This window comes from Rhodnius prolixus, unplaced genomic scaffold (assembly GCF_049639745.1).
Source record: "Rhodnius prolixus isolate KJV_2025 unplaced genomic scaffold, Rpr scaffold_1, whole genome shotgun sequence".
NCBI classification, from domain to species: domain Eukaryota; kingdom Metazoa; phylum Arthropoda; class Insecta; order Hemiptera; family Reduviidae; genus Rhodnius; species Rhodnius prolixus.
The window spans coordinates 57,270,456-57,289,656 of record NW_027411581.1 but is presented as its reverse complement, the minus strand read 5'-3'; the positions used below and the strand labels follow the sequence as shown (position 1 = coordinate 57,289,656).

The 19,201-nt window shown below is 33.0% G+C and overlaps 1 protein-coding gene across 1 annotated transcript in view; it reads left to right on the top strand.

The window, feature by feature from the left end:
• Positions 1-897: 897 nt before the first annotated feature.
• The window catches only part of LOC141445989 (uncharacterized), a 403,642-nt gene continuing 385,338 nt past the window's right edge, over positions 898-19,201 (top strand). The window contains exon 1 of the mRNA XM_074112314.1: positions 898-1,130. The gene's annotated coding sequence lies outside the window, so the exon portion shown is untranslated. The remainder of the gene's footprint in view (positions 1,131-19,201) is intronic.

Genomic DNA, 19,201 nt, shown 5'->3' with positions numbered 1-19,201 from the left:
CTTGGGCTAGCCTATATAATTTTTCTTCTTGCCGTAAAACGCACTATTTCTGGCCTAACTATCTGCCATTTTCTCGTAATGTGAAAAGAATTAGGTCAACAGCTGTTATAATATCTATAGTTGGTCTAAATATCAATTGTCATTACCACGAATCACTCTTCCTGTCTAAACTAGTTGGATAGTTCCATAAATTCTTTGTTTCTCAAAATGTGTGAAAAGAATTAGGTGAACAGCTGTTAGGGGCCGTACTTAAATTACGTAACGCAATTTAAAGAGCTTTTTAATCCCTCCCCCCCCCGATGTAACAGATCGTAACAAAATGTCAACCTCCCCTCCCCCCCTAGCCAAATGTACGTAATTTTTTGTTATGGAATATCGTCATTGCATAGTATTTAATTAAAATCAAACATATATTTTTTATTTATTACTTATTTAATTACATTATCACTTAGTATGAAGATTGGCTATAGTAGAATTTGGCGCGAAAAATATCGTTAGTATTTTTCCATTAATGACCAAAAAATTATAGATTCAATTGGAAAAATTACGTACAAGCATTAAAAGACCCCCTCCCCCGAACCATAACGAATGGTAACAATCGAGCCTTACCCCCCTCCCCCCTTGCGTTCGTTACGTAATTTAAGTACGGCCCCTTATATATAGGGCTGGCCTGAAAGCAATTTCCTTTCAAATTTCAGGAAGCGGGAAATCAAGAATTCCTCTTTTTTTCTGAACTTCTACCAGTTTGCGCTGATTTAATTAAGCCTTCTTTAATATTTCGTAGATAATTGCCTTATATTTTGGAAGATTGTGTTTAGCAAAAAGTGTAAAAAAAAAAAGTTGGTCACTCTGTTTAATATAACCTTCCCTTACCAGCTGATCTGCCTAGTCAGTTACCGGCGGTCATCTTTAACTCATTCGTGTATCTCTTTATTAACGTGAATTTTTTAAGTGAGAATTAGTGCGTGTTAAAGTGAAGTACTATTTTATAAATTGTGTTTAAGTTATACTTGGTAGGTGATATACAGTTTTAGTTCGAATTGTGTTGTGAATTATTTTAAATAGTGTCAAGTGCTATTGGATTGGTGATCTACTGAGATGCTGATAGACGTTTATATTATTTAAACACAGTAAGTCTTTCTTATCACTTATTTTAAATTTCAATTATTTTTCTTGCATGAAGTAGCATTTCATTATTACTTACAAAGTAATGTTAGGGCCAAGTTTTGACTAAGTTCAGTGATGGTTAATTCTTTAATTTTGGAAAGTATTATTTAAATTAAATTCTAAACTTTATTAATGCATTATTTAATCTTCTCTACCTAATCGGCTATAAGTCCTAAAATTAGCATTCATTGTTTCCCAAAATTGTATAGTATTTTGGAATTAATTTCTACATTTGTTTGATGTATTCTTTAAGGTTTAATATTTTCTTTTTAATGGACTAAAAGCTCCAAGCTGCTTTCTTAGTTTTCCTCAAATTGTTCTCTGAAATGGATTGATTTCTTTTAATTGTATTGTTTAATCTTTCCTTTCTTTCTAATCGGCTTTAAGTTCAAACGTTTTACTTTCTTTGTTTCCCCAAATATTTTTCTAGAATAGATTTGTATTCCTTTTCAATTTATTCTTTATTCTTTCTATTTTAATGTACTAAATCTTCAAAATTGCCTTTCTTTGTTCCTCCAGTTTGTTTTTTTTGGCATGGAATGCAATGCCTTTTTGTTGTACCCTTTATTTCTTTTCAATGAACTAATAGTTCCAAGTTGCTATCTTAGTTTTACCTAAATAGTTTTTTGAAATGTATTTCTATTCCTTTTTAATCAACTATAGTTCTAAATTAGCATTTTTGTTTCCTCAAGTTGTTTCTAGGATTGGTTGCTATTCCTTTTTAATGTATTCTTTAATCTTCTCTTTTTAATCGACTACAAGTTCATTATTATCAACCATTGTTTCCCCAAATTATATTTGGAATTGATTTCTTAACTTTTTGTGTGTATTGTTTATTTTGTTTTTTTGAATCCGCTATAAGTTGAAATTAGCATTCATGGTTTTTCCTAAATTGTTTTAAGGAATTGATTTCTAAACCTTTCTGATGTATTAAAGTTAAAGTTAAGTAACAAGTTAAGAATACTTATCAAAAGCATCACCTTAAACTTTACAAGAAGAAGTAACTCTACTAAGCAGTAACAATCAAGCCAATCACTACTAACCAAGTTAGCAAATTGTGTTAGTTTCTTTCAAGTGTAATAGTTGTACTGTTAAACGTGTACAACTTGTACACAACTATATTGTTAGAAATAGTTTGGATTTAATATAACGCTAAATTCATTGTATGAATTTGAGCATTTAAAAATTTTTGGTGAACAAAGAGAATTTTAATGAGTTATTTTTTTTAATGTCTTAAGTTCTTTGATAAGTTGTTTACTAGCTGTTATCCAAATTTGACATGAGTTTGTCAGAATTGGTTTCAGTAGTGTCTTTTACGTTATTGTTAGTGTTTTTATGTTAGTAAGTGGCTATAACTGTCTCAGTTGGGTTATGATTGTTGTAGTTTTGTGTTGATGGGTCGACTTCCAGAGTTTCGTCGATTGATATTTCTGATTCTAAGAGATTTCTCAGTTGTTTATAGAGATCTTAGATCTTCATTCCGTAACCTTCTTTGAGGGAAGAATTTTGCTGCAGTTTTCGATAGGTTTAAATTCAATTTCCATTTTTCTTTTTTGAACTTGTTTGTTATAAGAATAATTGATGTCTGTAAGTCGATGAAGGTTTTGTTAATGCCTGAGTTGTCGTCTTTTGTTTATGACATTGTGTAGTAAGTAACTAGGTATACTAGGTTTAGGTCTGTCCAAATTGAAGAGTATAGGGATTATTGCTCCCAGAGGCAGGCTCGAGAGAAAGTTAGTCGAGTACTGTGTATGTAATTGAATCTTACCCAGAAAGTTAGGTCTTGTAAAAAGAATCGAATGATCTGAATAATGCAATCAAGAGTATAACTCTACTAAATTTCGTAGCGTGTCAAAATTGTCAAATACTTCAGCTAAATCAAGAAATATAGCTGCTGCGTACTTTCTGTTTTCTACTTTAAGCACGATATGTTCAGTTACTCGCTTAACTTGAGGTTATTGGTAAATGCTTTGACCTGAACCCAAATTGGTGAAATGGTACTTTGTGTGAATCACTAAATTTGTGTAATAGTTGTTAGCAAATAAATTTGTACATCCGTAATTATTTAAATTAATACATAAATATCGCAATGCTTGAGTTACAAGTGATTGTCGACAGGATCACTTTATGTCGGTTAAGTTACATCACTCTGTCGGCTTCAAGTATTTTCGCTAATTCTCACCCTTCCTTTGTGGAAATGTTGCAATGTTGTAGATTTTCGATATGCCGGAAATAAATAATTTCCGATTCTTGAACATGACTGACGGAAGTAGTTAGTACAAATCCTTCTATGTGAACATCTATTTTTTGAGCAAAGAAAGAATCCTAGTAGGTAATTAAGGGATATGCAAGTTTTGTGCTTAGGCGATGTTTAAGAATTGTAAAATGGATGTTGTGAGAACGTAAGCAGGAAAACTTAATCATACCTAGTTCATTTGTGCTGGGAAATAGTTGTTGTTAAATTAAATATTGATGAACATGTGTTTCTAATCGATTAACAAATGATGCGTAAATTAATATAATCTTAAATAGAACACTTTAATACTAGAGAACATGCTACACGCTGGTTATATTCATTCTTCTTTTTTGTGAGGTTTGCTCAGCTGTGTCGGTGTGTTTGGTAGGGAATGACTTTAAAGAGTGTATCAGAGTTATAGTTAATTTGGTCTTTCTTAATGTTTTGGTGAATGGATTTCTAATTGTACACTTCTAAGATGTCTGTAAGACTTCCTTTTCTTCCTGAATGTAACAGTTACTTTTTTTTTTGATACTGTCCAGTTGATGACTGTGTTTTAGATAAAGAGTTTTGCGCAAGTTGTGCTTGTACGAGCGGATGTGTTCTTTGCATCTGTCTTGAATTTTTCTCTCGCTCTGGTCAATATAGGTATACTATCATAGTCTGGACAAACTAGTTTGCAAATACCATTATTGATGACATAACGGGTTGTTAGTTTCGATTAGTGCACTGTTTCCCAGATTGTTGTTGGTCCTAGGCTCGGTTTTGAGGCCTAGTTTCTTGGAAAGGTTACATAGTTTGTAGGTCTCGTTTCCGATGTAAGTAAAAATGGCGAATATGTTGGATGTTATTGTTTTGAAACTCTCCAGAGGAGAGTAAAATTAATAGAAACATCCTGCCAGAAGTTTTTAGGTTATTGACCGATTTTTTTTTTCAAATGATTTTATAGAATGTAACGAAAACAGAGATTACTTCTATACCTTTACAAAAACTTACAGTTTAAAAAGTTAAGTATAAGGGTTGATTAAACGCCAAAAGGTACACAAATCAGCAAGTACCCATCATTTCATTCATGCTTAGTTGATATAATTTAAGAAATTTTGCTGCATTAACTTTTCCTTCACATTTTTTAGAATTTATTAGATGTCACAGACCCTTATGCTGGCCAGTTCGTTCATAATATTATTTGGTTATAATTATGATAAAATGTATATTATATCTTCGTTTTTAAATAGGTACTTTATTTTAACTCTATTCCAAATTATTCTTCGGATTTATCTTTAATATGCCCTTTATTCTGAAGTTGTCACATCTTATACATGCATGATAAAGTAGAAAAAGACAAAGTTAGAGTCGGCTACTGTTTAAATTTGAATCACGGAGGATTTAAAACAATATTTCAGACTTGAATTCGTCTTACCGAAATATTCGTGAGCACAAATAACACACAGTTAATAACAAGTAGATTATTCAACAACAATTATTCATTTCTCAATTGTAATTTAATTTAGTCTCCCTAATTTTACTTATGGTAAAATACTGGAATAATTAGCTGTCCTAAAAATATGCATATCTTATTTATTTTATATTACATATACACAACATTGTGAGAAGAACAGCTACATTGAGAGTGTAATTGAAGAAAACTATATTATTTGCGATAAAGCCAGATAATTATTACCTATTATTATAAACGTTTCACTACTTCATAAAATAACAATTACTTTAATCGAAGAATAAACTTAAACCGACGATTTTTATTATTTTATAGAATGTAACGAAAACAGAGATTACTTCTATATTTAAGAATAAGTGGACATTTTCTGAATGAAAATCCAATCTCGTTCAAAAAATAAAGAGAATCCATTCATTGATTGTATTATCGTTACACTAGGAAGAGGTTTTTTAATTAATTTTTGTATTATCACTATGATATCTCTTTGTTTAGCAACATATCGTAAAGATTATCGAATAGTACGCCCATATAATATGTTTAGATAATTTAATATCCGTTGAATACCGGAAACAGCCCTGTACCAGCTTTCATTTAAAAATCTTTTGTGGAGCTTTCTTTAAAAAAGAGGAAATCATGAATTATTTGTTTCCTCAGATTTTTCATGAAAAGATCACAACAGGATTGATTGACCGAATCAATGTTGCTTGCTGCTGGTCCTTTGTTGATAGCTATCAATATCAATTAAAATAAAATTTTTTTTACTGATTTATATATTTCATTTTGTCACACATAGTGTACAATTAGGCAATCAATTTATTTAAAAAAAAAATCAATCCCATTGGTACCATAAGATATTTATTTCTAGTGTAAACTAAATATCAAAATCTGAACGAAGGAAAAACGTAAGAAAATAGAAAATTAATTTTCCAAATAAGTTTTTGCCTTTAATTTGTGCTCTTAATATGTTAATTTTAATGGAGAGAATAATTGTTGTTGGCATTTTGGGGGTAAATGAGAAGGAGAAAGATTGATCGCCTTTTGCGATTTCCGCAAACAAACTTGACCCATTCGTTAAATAATTTTCTTTTTAATGACTTTATCACAAAACGGAAAACTTATTCTTACTTAAAGAAAGTATTAGCGAAAAAAAAAAAACTACTATTAAGCGTATAAATAAATCACTATAGTCCGCCATGACTATGTTATGGTACAGTGGTCATATACGCTTGTATGAATAATTCATAAGGTTATGGTCCCAGAAACACTATGTTATATGACACTAATGGCCCGCAATAGTATCTATAACATGGATATATGGATTGGCAATGTCATTCAGGAACTCAGCCACTATCTGTGTGTTCCTGGTTGCTTCGTAGTAGACCTGCTCGACCAGCACCCTCGGGACCTGCAAGCGTTATTATTTATGTACGTCAAAAAGATGAAACACACAAAGTACTAAAAAAGCCCATTCTGACGTTTAGGGTTATAGCATGTTATATTACAAAATATCCTTCTCAACTCGCTAAATATTATTATTACCGCTATTTACTGTTCTACAGGCATTTCATAATTGAAAAATATTCGGAATGGTTGCAAATTTTAATTTTATTTCGCGCGCCGCTTGTAGAAATATTCATGACGAATTTTTGTTTTTTGGAAATAACCATTTTTTTGGCGGAAACAAACGACAAACGCCGGAAAACACTCCAGTATCTACTTGCTAGTCTACATATTCTTCCACTTGTAGCATTAGAAATTGAATTGTAGAATTAGAAAATGGTTACGCTGGATTGTATGATTCCCGTTTGCAGCCAATAGTCTTCTTGCTTCTCTAATTCGTTCCTTGGGTACCATCTTCTTGCCTTTTACCTAGGTTTTCGTAGGATTTTAATTTAATTTTTAGTTTCTACAGAAGTAACGATCTGATTAACTAGCATATAATACTTTATCAACTTCTCGATCGCTTGTTTCTTGCTACCTACCACATCAATCTAAATCTTGTAGTAAACATTCGAAATCCAGTTATTTGGGTCCTTTTGCTCTTTTGGATTAATCTGAATTTTAATGGTTTCTCCTTTAAATTATAATTTCTTAATCATTTAGAAGTTCCTTTTTTAGGAGGAAGAATTTTGCTTCCGTTTTCGATAGGTTTAAATTTAATTTCAGTTTTTTTTTTAACCAGTTTGTCATAAGATTAGTTGATGTCTGTAAGTCAGTGATGGTTTTGTTAATGCCTGTGTTGTCGTCTTTTGTTTATAACATTGTGTCGTCAGAAGCTAACATCGTTATACTAGGATTAGGTCTGTCCATAGAGTAGAAACTGAAGAGTATAGGACTTATTGCTCCTGAGGCATACTCGCGAGAATTGTCGTCGAGTACTGTAAGTGATATTGAATCTTACCCAGGAAGTTAGGTCTTGTAAAAAGAATCGAATGATTTGAATAATGCAATCAAGAGTGTAACTCTACTAAATTTTGTAGCGTGTCAAAATTGTCAAATACTTCAGCTAAATCAATAAATATAGCTGCTGTGTACTTTCTGCTTTCTACTTTATTCAAGATATGTTCAGTTACTCGCTTAACTTGAGGTTATTGGTAAATGCTTTGACCTGAACCCAAATTGGTGAGATGGTATTTTGTGTGTAATAGTTGTTAGCAAATAAATTTGTACATCCGTCATTATTTAAATTAATACATAAATATCGCTCTGTCATTACATCACTCTGTCGGCTTCAAGTATTTTCACTAATTCTCACCCTTCCTTTGTGGAAATGTTGCAATGTTGTAGATTTTCGATATGCCGGAAATAAATAATTTCCGATTCTTGAACATGACTGACGGAAGTAGTTACTACAAATCCTTCTATGTGAACATCTATTTTTTGTACAAAGAAAGAAGCCGAAAGCTAGTGACAGTTTCTGGCACCGCAGACGTTTCTGTTCTGTTCAAATCATGTTAAAGATCTATTTATTTATTTGTTGCTATTAAGCCTTCATACGCTTTTGAGCAAGTGAGTCAACCATACATGAAACTATTCTCCCAAAACAAAACTTCTTATCTTGAGAGATTATTTACAATAATTGTATATGGCATTTATCTGATCTTTAGAAATTATGGTTAGTTAAAGATCTATTAGTTGCCTTTAAAGATGGCTCCCCAAGTGTGTCATAAATACTTTGAGTCCAGTAGTTCACGTCGTTTCCTGTATCAAGTCAGTACCTCGCACTCTAAATCAATAACATTTCATTTTAGAAGGCATTCAGTATTACTGGTTAAGACGTCACCGACTTTTTTGTTGTCTTAGTGATAACTTCTTCCTTCTTCACACTTCGGTGCTAATTTACTTCTCACATTTGATGCATATTGGACCCCTTACTTTTATTGGGCCAATTTTCCACCTCATGTTCAAGTGAGCCACAAGAGAAACCATGTCTTCTGGTCTTTCAGTCTGGCCTTTTTTAGTTTCCTTTGTTGTTTCTTTCCTTGTTGCGCAATTACTCTCTCACTCGCTGGCATAAATATTGTTTTTTTTTTTTTATTAGGTGCGTAAATTGTAGGCACCAGAGAGTACCATTTCGCTCCATCAGCTTGAATGCCGTCATCAATTTATTGGAGCAATGCCACTTCCTCCACGTAACCCTGATTTCCTATTTTCTGCATTATATAAATGTACTGCCTTAAATTCACGTCTTTTACTTTTGATCAATTGGGCACTACTGATCTGAATTCGTCTATGAGTCTCTTTCAAAATTTGTCTCTCTTAAAGAATACAAAATTGTTTAGCTGATCCTCCATTTGATAACCATTTCTCTAGAAGTAAGCGGTCATTGCCATTAAAATTTGGTAAAGAAATTTCCTACGTCTTCTTCTGGGCAAATCTCATTGTGACAATCTTTTTGTTTTCCTAATCTGTATAGTACACCTCCTTCTCATCGTCCTCATCAAGGCTTTTCATTAGGATTAGTTACATGAATATAATTGTACGTGATAAATGATAAGTTGATCGTCCTACAAAAATCATTTTTATTACAAGCATAATCTATTTCCTTAATTTATCCTATAAAACAGAATACAGTTAAATGAAACCGGTTACTTAAATGCAACCTTTTCTTTTTTTAAAAAAAAATCGCCAAAAATGCAGCACCCTAATAAAGAAATGTTCTTTAAAATGGTAAACTGTTAAATAACAAAATAACTGAAAATGCCACCTAACAACTTTAGAAAAACAAACTAACTTAAATAACAGTGTACAACTTAAAAAATTATACTTCTTCACACCAGTAGAACTTGATAACAACTGCCCAACTCAAGCTGATCTCCCACTCTACCAACCCTTCCTTCCATCTCCTTCCCCACCTATTCTTCTCTTTCTCTTCTCCCGCATTTATTTAAACATGTAATCAGAAAGGGAACTTAGTGCGGGAAAATATATTAATATCATGTATTTTACAATATTTTTAACGTTTAACTTTACTGGTTGATTGTAACAATCAATTTATCAAAGGATGAACCAACCATCTTTATCTTTCTTAGTGTTCTGCTAAACTTAAATCTGATGCAGAACAAAAAGTTTGTTTACAAAATAATCATCTACGAGAACGAAAATGTAGGTATTTTTGGCGAAATACACATTCTATATCAAAGACAGACGGAAGAAAAAAAAAGTAATTTTGTCAAAAAAAAAGGATATGCACAAAAATATTAATATTTAATAATACTATAATATTATTTTTAATATAATATTTCCTAATAAAAAATTGCATTACAGTCAGTCCAAATGTCTGTTTTCTGCTAGCAGTATTGGAATTAAATTTTGTTACTACTACGACTAATTGTTTAAATTTTGTTACTACTACGACTAATTGTTTAAATTTTGTTACTACTACGACTAATTGTTTAAATTTTGTTACTACTACGACTAATTGTTTAAATTTTGTTACTACTACGACTAATTGTTTAAATTTTGTTACTACTACGACTAATTGTTTAAATTTTGTTTTTAAAAATAAAAATATACCCGAGTTAAACTTGAAATTATTATTAATTATTTCGTCATTTAATAGAGTCCATGAATTATTTTCACTTTGTATCGCGCAATCATAAAGGACAGAATCAAGGTCTGGCGAAATTAAAGCCGACAATGTTAACATTATTTTCATCAAAAGAATGTAATTTCCTTAAAAACCGGAGTCTCTCGATAACGCTTTAATGTTACAATTAAATAATAAGATAAAGAATTTAATTTACTTCTAATATAAATTTTAATAACAGTCTAACAGCGTTTGAAAACTAACCTTCTCGTTATTTTGGTCTATCTCAAATTTCTAGAAAGTACATTACGTATAGATTAATGGAGGCATCATCCCAATAACTATCATAAGTAATGCGTTTTCTAATTCATTTACTGTTGCAATCAAATTACTTGTATGATATTTTCTGTATTTAAAGTACCATATTTTGGATCTCACTACCGATAACTGAGGCAGTGCTAAAAACTACAAATTAAGTCGCCCAGATCAAAAAAACGAACTTCAAAAAACGATGGAAATAATGAAAATTCCAGCTAGAATGTCTAGCAAATTGAATTATTTTAGCTGTTTTATTTTTATTTATTTATTTATAATAATTTAAAATATAGTGAACAACATGGTAAGAAAAAAGAGACCAGAATATATAAATAATATAATATATAACAGTAAAACATAAAATCTAGAGTAATAACAGTAAATATACAGCACACTGCATTGTATCCATATTTTAAGTAACAGATGTATAATTTATGAATACAAGAATATAAACGGACAAAAAGTGGCGATATAAGTATGTAATCAATCTCTCACACTGTAAACTATCCATTTAGTATAAATGATCGTGTTTTGAGGCAATTAATTGTAAAGAGGTATAATTGTTTAATTACATTTTCGCACCTAAAAACAAACACATTGTGGAACTGCTCCATTGATACATTCTTAACCTGCAGAAAGTATTTTAGCTGTCATCAACAATATCTGAAGCAGAGCTAGTAAATAGATTTTATGACGCCCTAATTTGAAAATAGAACTTGAAAAACGGAGGAAATAAAGGGAAATACTATCAAGAATGAGCAGAGAATTTGTTCATATTTTCCTCTTACTAACGTTATCTGTAGAAGAGCAAGAATATTCAAGTTAAGTTGCGGTAATCAACATCAAAAGCTAAGGGGAAAATGGGAAACAGAATTACCAGAAAATTCGTATTTTTTGGGTTCTCACTTTCGGATATCTACAGCGGGTGCTAGAAAATGCATATTGGGTCGCTTTATTTTGGTGGTAGATCTTCAAGTAATAATTACTTAACATTTAGAATGGCAAGAAAATTTGTTTTGTTTTTCATCTCAGATGTCTTATCGCAGAGAAAATATATAAGCAAAATAAATGAATGGTAGGATGAAGTAGAAAAAAAATGGTTATTAAAAATACTACCCCTCACTTTTCTTTTAACCACGCCCACAAACCTATCAACAATCTAAAACCTTGGAGATGTTTTCTTATTGGTTCGTATCTTGCTCTTTATTTTTATTTTTTTTCTTTTACCATGTTCTATTGGCTATTTTATGTACATCATCAAAAAATTTATCTCTTATAACATAACAACCATATATATATATATTATATATATAAATATATATGCAAACACATTTAAACACGCACGATAAACTCAGGTTATATAATTTTAACTAAAATGAATTGTAACCTTGCTCACGATTCAAACATGTTTCATTCGCGATCTTTTGCTGTCTTCCTCTTCTTTTTACTTCATCTCAGCTTCACTATTTTTTTTAATAATCGCATACACACACACACACACACACACACACACACACGTCTGTGCTTCATGAAATATATGTGTGATATATTTAACAATAATTACTATTATTGGTTAAAAGCTACGAAAGGCTGGTTTTTTTTCCAACATGGCCATCATTATTTATTATTGTATTTACTAGGCAATGTATTTATTCATTGACCTATAAAGGTTAAATTGTATATTATATATTATTTTTTAATCTCTAGTTCCTTTTTTTTATTTTTATTTATTATTTCATTTATTTTTTATGGTGTTTGGGATTTGCAAAGGAAGCCACTCATAAAGGAAGCTCCAAACTGGCTAGAGAAATCTAGTCTAGCTCCCTAGCACACTAGAGTTGCTAGTTTTTGTGCGGTCTACCAAGCAATACAACTTTTTTATGGTAAACCTAAAATTGAGAAGGCTTTTTTAAATTTTTTCTTATTACTTGTTATTATTTTTCAAAAATGAATTTCATAAAATCAAAATATAGAACGAGATTGACCGACGAAAATTTGCAAAACATTTTGAGGATTTCATTTTCTGAAACCCAACCGGATATACGAGTAAATGAATTATCGAAGAACATTCAAGAACCAAAATCGCATTAAATTTTAATTTGAATCATTTTCCTTACCTACCTATACAATTCAGTACTCAGAACCACATTTTTCCCGACTCAATGGAAATTCTCCAAAATATTAATGATTCCTAAACCTAAAAAACCAGTAAACAGCGTTTCGTCCTATCGTCCTATAATCCTACTTCCAATCATAGGAAAACTCCTTGAAAAACTGCTCCTAAAACGAATATATCCTCTCCTAGATACACAGGAAATATTTCCGTCCCATTCAATTTGATTTTCGCGCTCATCACTCTACAGTCCAGCAATGTTATCACGTTGTGTGGATGTAATCTCAACCTCTCTTGAGAATGGGCAGTATTGCCCGGGAGTTTTTCTCGATGTTGTTCTAGCTTACGAAATGTGTCTGGCTCCCAGGGATTGCTCTCTCTAAACTCAAGAGCATCCTACTGACTACATATTTTCTCATCCTTCAATCTTACCTTACTGGACGCTTTTTTTTAGTGTCGTCTGTGGAAATTCCTACTCACCTTGTTTCCCAGTTCGAGCAGGTGTTCCTCAGGAAAGTATCCTTGGGCCTGTACTCTACTTTATTTATTAGTTATTTAAAGTTAATAAATATCGTTAGACTAGTTTTAAAACTTATGCATGTTTACTTTAGGTTCTTTTTTTTATCATATTTTTGAAGGAAAAAAACTATTTTTAACGGCAAAGTCATGCGATTTCGTGGCAAAACTTTGAACAGTCCCTGATAATATTTCAAAATGTCGCAACAGTTTAAGAGAAAGAAAAACTCGTATATGCTACTGGTCAAAATAAAATCATAATTATCGATTGCAAATTTCGATAAACCCTCCTTTTCGTAGTATGTAGTTAAACATCTTAGAACATTTGTGTTAGTATTAATAAGAGAAGCTGCTATGTCGTGTTAGTTACTTGTTAGAATGCACTCGGGTGTTAGTTTTATCAATTAAAATGGCCATTTGCGTGTTTTGTCTAACTGAAGAAGGTAGAAGAACTTAGGGATAATGAACAAGAGTATTCATTAGCACACACTCACACATACACTGGCACAATTACAAAACAGCAAAAGATTATAGTAACTTAAGGAAGCTGAGAGTTTGGTTTAACGATCTTGCTATCTTGATACAGATAGCAGGTGTAAAATTACGACTTCTCTGTTAAAGGTGTGAGTATAGGTTGCATGTGGTTAGCTGTTAGTTTAGTCAGCTGATGTGTGCCCGAGTTATTGGTACTAATCCACTGACGGAACCCACACAAATATAGTTCACAGTTTCAGCTGATCAACACATCTTAACTGCATCTTCTCTCCTCCTCCTCAGATAATATACAGTCCAATTAATTTCAACCTTAATAGACACACAAACTAGTGTAGAAAGCATAGTAGAGAGATGAAGCTGTGATGCTGAACATCGTAGATTTTAGTCAACGAAGCGAGCATGTTATAGTTCCTGTTAATTGTAATTCAGGAGAAGTATTGCTCTTGGAACGGTTTCGATCCTAAGTTTGGGATCTTCAGGGTAAACAAAAAGAGGTCTAAGTCGTGTGAACATAACTCTCAAAAATGAAAAATTTCAGATAGCTCAAATGGGATTCTCCGTCATGGCAATAGTGTCGCTTCAAATTCTAAGATTGCGACTGACATCTATCGAATTTTACTGAGTTTTTGGTTATTTTTATTTTATTTTATTTTTTTTTCAATTTTATAGAAAAAAAGTTCCATCAAGTTCGTTAAAATTGTGTATTAAATCACCTAAGTGTAAACTTTGGTTTTTGGAGGTGAATACAAATAGTATTTATAACTAGTTCCACCGGAAATGCGATTTTTCTTTTTTGGAAGAGATTTCTAAATTTTATCTTTAACAGCTCCGACACTCTCATTAATTGTTTTACGTTTACGTGTTCACGTTTTACGTGCCACGAAGGTGTCTGAAATGAGGTTCGCGATATTAGGCTAGACGAGATATTTGCACAAGATGAAGATCCTAAAGACTGTGGCTAATCTACTTCCAAATCTTTACTTCATAATCTAATTTACTTGACTTCTTTTCTATACAACTGTACAGTAAGTACAACAAGTAAAACGGATATATGTGCAATAAGTATGAACGTTGACTTAGCGTCATCGCGCGCACATACACTGGCTTGATTTCTTGAACGGCGGCCATCCAGTGATGTCAGCCGTTATAGGCCCTTAAGGCGTTGGGGAATATTCCCTCTCTGGATAGCCGACGTCAGGCATTCAGGTGGGGTCGTGTGGCCAGCGGCGCCTCAAACGTCTAGGAGGGTTTGTCGTGTAAAGTGTTGAGGTTGAGAGAGCTTCGATAAGTGGATTTGAATGAGGAGTGATAGTTTGGAATGAAATTTTAGGTAAAGGAGTTTGACTTTAGCGGAAACGAAGGGAATTTTCAGGTCGGTATGGATGGTGAGGTTTGAAATGTAAAAGGGAGCATTGTCTATGGTACTTAGGACTACTCTAAACAAGTTTGGAACAATCAAAAGCAATTGTAGTTTATTTAATTCAAAAATCTATTCTGTTAGTCGCAATTTCGGTTGATGGGTATTGATTGAAATCCAAAATAGCAGTAAAACAAAATTAACTTACAAATAGTACCTTCAAAACAATCTGACCAAAATGAATATTCGAAATCAGTGTTGATCCCCTGCTAGCTCGTGTGTAAAAAGTGCACTTTCCCTACTTGTACAATAAACAACTATTTCTCCTCAATTTGGTAATCTGATGTTAACGCCATCACTTTTCACAATTGCAGCAAAAAAAAAGTAAAACATAAAATTCTTCAAATAAAGTATTTGAGGCGGATTTAGCTTTTATCATAAAATCGAAGTTTGTTTAATGTTTGGAAATATATGCAACAAAAAAATTACATTAAAGTTGCATTTATCTATCTCAACTTACGTAAATAATTGGCAATGTATTCACAAAAGATGGCGAATTATACTGTCACAGAGTTTTAACTTATGGATTAATAAATAATATTTGTATTCAGATCGACAATAAATGTATTTCTTTTTTTAGTCTAACATATTATGATTTGTTGAATACCTACTTTTATAAAAGCAAAACTAAATGTCACAATGGGGCTGTTACTCAGTACATTCAGTCAACTGAACAAAGCTGCTACGTAGTTGTTCCCGATAAGAGAAATCTATAGAAAATGGAAATAATAAAATAAACTCTCTTTTTTTACACCTTTACTTTATTTAACTTCTACTGTGTAAATGTAAGGCAAGCCTACATGAAAGGGTAAACTAAGAATGGAAAGATAAAAAGAAAACAAAAACCTGATACTCTATTTAATGCTCAGAAGCACAATCATAAGAAAAAGATAGGTTGGACACTAAAAAATGTAAAAGAACAACATAAAGATGGGAAATCCATTTTTGTAAAACATAATAGGCAAAGGGAAACATAAAGTCAATAGTTAGATTAGTAAGTAGAAAGATCTGCGCGTTAGCACATTGCTGCTGGAGTCATTGTAGAAGAACCATACATTCCAGGTTTTTAAGAAATATGTCTACAAAGCACCGTCCAATATAATGTACAATGGATTATTTTCTTTAGAGAGACGTTGAACAGAGCATGGTGGTGGCCTGTTGTAATTTCCAGACGTACAGATAATTATAGAAACAATTTTTTTTGCTGCAAAATAATTAAGCTAATATTGATTTCTTTGGGAACGCCGGATCTCCTAGGATGGTTGCTGCGTAAGCTTGCCAATCTGACGAACTAACGGCTTCCATCACTGGATGGTCGTCGTTCACTCCACTCACGCCCTTGAAACAAACAAAACCAATGGTAGTTAATTTAATTCAAAAATCCATTCTGTTAAGTCCCAATTTCGATTGATGGGTTTTGATTGGAATCGAAAACAGCAGTAAAACAAAATAAACTTACAAGTAGTACCTTCAAAACAACCAAATTGAATATTTGAGGTCAGTGTTGATTCCCTGTGCGCGTGTATGTACGAGTATCTACACACAGATATACGAGGGTCGTTTGAAAAGTCCGTGCAAAAATAAAAACTACTTAATTTTTTGGGGTAAACCTTTTTTATTTTTCAACATAGTCTCCTTTTAGGCTTATACACTTCGTCCAACGCTGCTCTAGTTTGTTGATCCCTTCCGAATAATAGGATTTGTCCAAGTCTGAAAAATAGCCATTCGTTTCTGCAATCACCTCCACGTTTGAATAAAATCTTTTTCCCGCCAGCCATTTCTTCATATTGGGGAACAAATAGTAGTCCGAGGGAGCCAAGTCTGGAGAATAGGGGGGGATGTGAAACGAGTTGGAACCCTATTTCCATTAATTTTGCGACCACAACTGCTGAGGCGTTATCGTGATGGAAAAGGACTTTTTTTGTGGACCAATCGTGGGCCTTTTTTCTTGCAGCTCGGTTTTCAAACGGTCCAATAACGATGAATAATATGCACCTGTAATAGTTTTACCCTTTTCCAGATAGTCGATGAGGATTATTCCTTGCGAATCCCAAAAGACAGTCGCCATGATCTTTCCGGCCGAAGAAACGGTCTTCGCCTTTTTTTGGCGCAGATTCCCCCTTGGTAACCCATTGTTTAGATTGTTCTTTGGTCTCAGGAGTGTAGTGATGTATCCATGTTTCATCCACAGTGACGAAACGACGCTTAAAGTCCTGCGGATTCTTCTGGAACAGCTGCAAACCGTCCTTGCAACACTTCCACGATTTCGTTTTTGGTCAAGCGTGAACATTCGCGGCACCCATCTTGCGGATAGCTTTGTCATGTCCAAATGTTGATGCAAAATATTATGTACCCGTTCATTCAAGATACCCACAGCACTAGCAATCTCACGCACCTTCACTCTTCTGTCATCCATCACCATATCATGGACTTTATCAATGATTTCTGGAGTAGTAACAGGGCGTCCAGAACGTTCAGCGTCACTTGTGCCCATATGGCCACTCCGAAAATTTTGAAACCACTTATAAACTGTTCTAATCGAAGGTGCAGAGTCACCATAATGTTTATCAAGCTTCTCTTTAGTCTCCTGAGGCGATTTGCCTTTCATAAAGTAGTGTTTAATCAACACACGAAATTCTTTTTCGTCCATTTTTTGAAAATCACTCGACTTTTGCCTATTGTACCAGGATACAGTTGCTAAATAAATAAACAAATTAAATTAAAAATATATGTTATTAAATAAATCAATATTAAACTAAAATCTCAAACAGGCAAAAAGCTTCAGTTACGTATAATGTAGTAATAAAAATGGATGAAAATTTGATCCATAAAATGCAAATAATAATGAAAGATAGTTTATTAAAGCACCTTCTTTTCTTTGATACTCTACATTGTGGAATAAACTATTGCAATGTTTTTGAGTCTGCATTTTATATACTGCACTTATATATATAAATTTCTATTTTAACGCCTTAATGAATAAAGTTTGCATAAAGCTCGCGAGCTTTAAGTCCCACAGAATTATTAGAGCCCAGAGAGAGCTTTTCATATCTTGCTATGTCATAACATTTAACATTTAACATATATAATGTATTTATACATGTTTTGTGTGTGTGTATATAAACTGTTTGGAGACGATACGGCCTTTTATATTTTAGTAGTAATATTATTATATTTACTGGAATAAATGTCGGCTGGAATAATCTTGCAACTTCAGTATGGCGATTTCTCTCTAATTTAATATTTCTATGCCCAGTACCGCTTAGTTTACATTTAGCACCATAACTTCTTCCATAAACACCATTAGATTATCTTGTAAAAACTGTGGGAGTTTTTAGGTCTACAACTTTTGTCCAGTAAAGTCCAGGCTGTACACAGTAGCTTTTAGTCATAACATTGGCAAACTTATGTGCAAAGTTCCAGCAAGAATGGATGTAATTATGTTTGGAATTACTTGGTTTTTGTTTTAATCGGTTTAAATGTTTTAGCATTGTTGGTTATTCTCGTAGTCTTTTTTAAAAAAAGGTTTTTACTTTAAGCTGAACATTTCCCGTAGAGGGAAGTGGAGTAGCCACTTCTTCAGGATATTAGGCGTCCCTGCGGGTATCCCAGCCTAATAACATGAACATGAGTTACATACACTATAACACCCCTAGTACATTTACACAGTATACATAGGGCATTGTTTGTGTAAACAAAGAGCCAAAGAGACCCTGTGTTTGAACAGAAATCAGATTACTCTGAGTACAGACCTATTCACAGGGAATGGTAGGTTCAGGAAGCATCTGTAGGAAGGTGGGGCATATTAGCTCGGAACCGTTGTGCAGATTGTGTCAGGCCTCTTACTGGCTGTTCGATTGCGCTGTGAAACCTTTGGATCTTTGAGACCAAAGGAGATAATAGTGCAAAAAGAACTAGTAGGGAAAGTCCTCTGCCTCTTTAGTAGGGGAGGTTTCGACTACTAGATCCAAAAAGGGATGGCACAATAAGCCTCTTTTAGCTGCGGTGCCGTGGGGCATAGGGTCCCACCCCGATAATCTAATCTAATCTAATCTACGCTGAACGTTAGTTGAAAATTGATTAGAGAAGGGTTCCGCGAAGTCAACTGGTCAGGTTTTATTCTAAAAAATTTTTACCACAGCGAGAGAGTGTCAGTCTTTCACTTTTGAACCTGTATCTTTTAAGCCTGATCAGTTTACGAACCTGTGATCTGATAAGGAAGTGCATAAAAGCAATGTAGGAAATTGAAAATACCTTTAAATCTCGCAAGGAGGACAATGGAAGGTAATCTGTATTTTGTTCGAATTAATTGGAAGCAGATGAGAGGTTACAACGCGACAGGTGTTGCAAAGATGATGAATTAAAAAATGTACAGATTTTGGGATCTGCTGATAATCTGAATTAGTTAGAAAGATCCAGCTGCTAGAAAGCTTTCATTGCTTTAGAGCAAATGACTG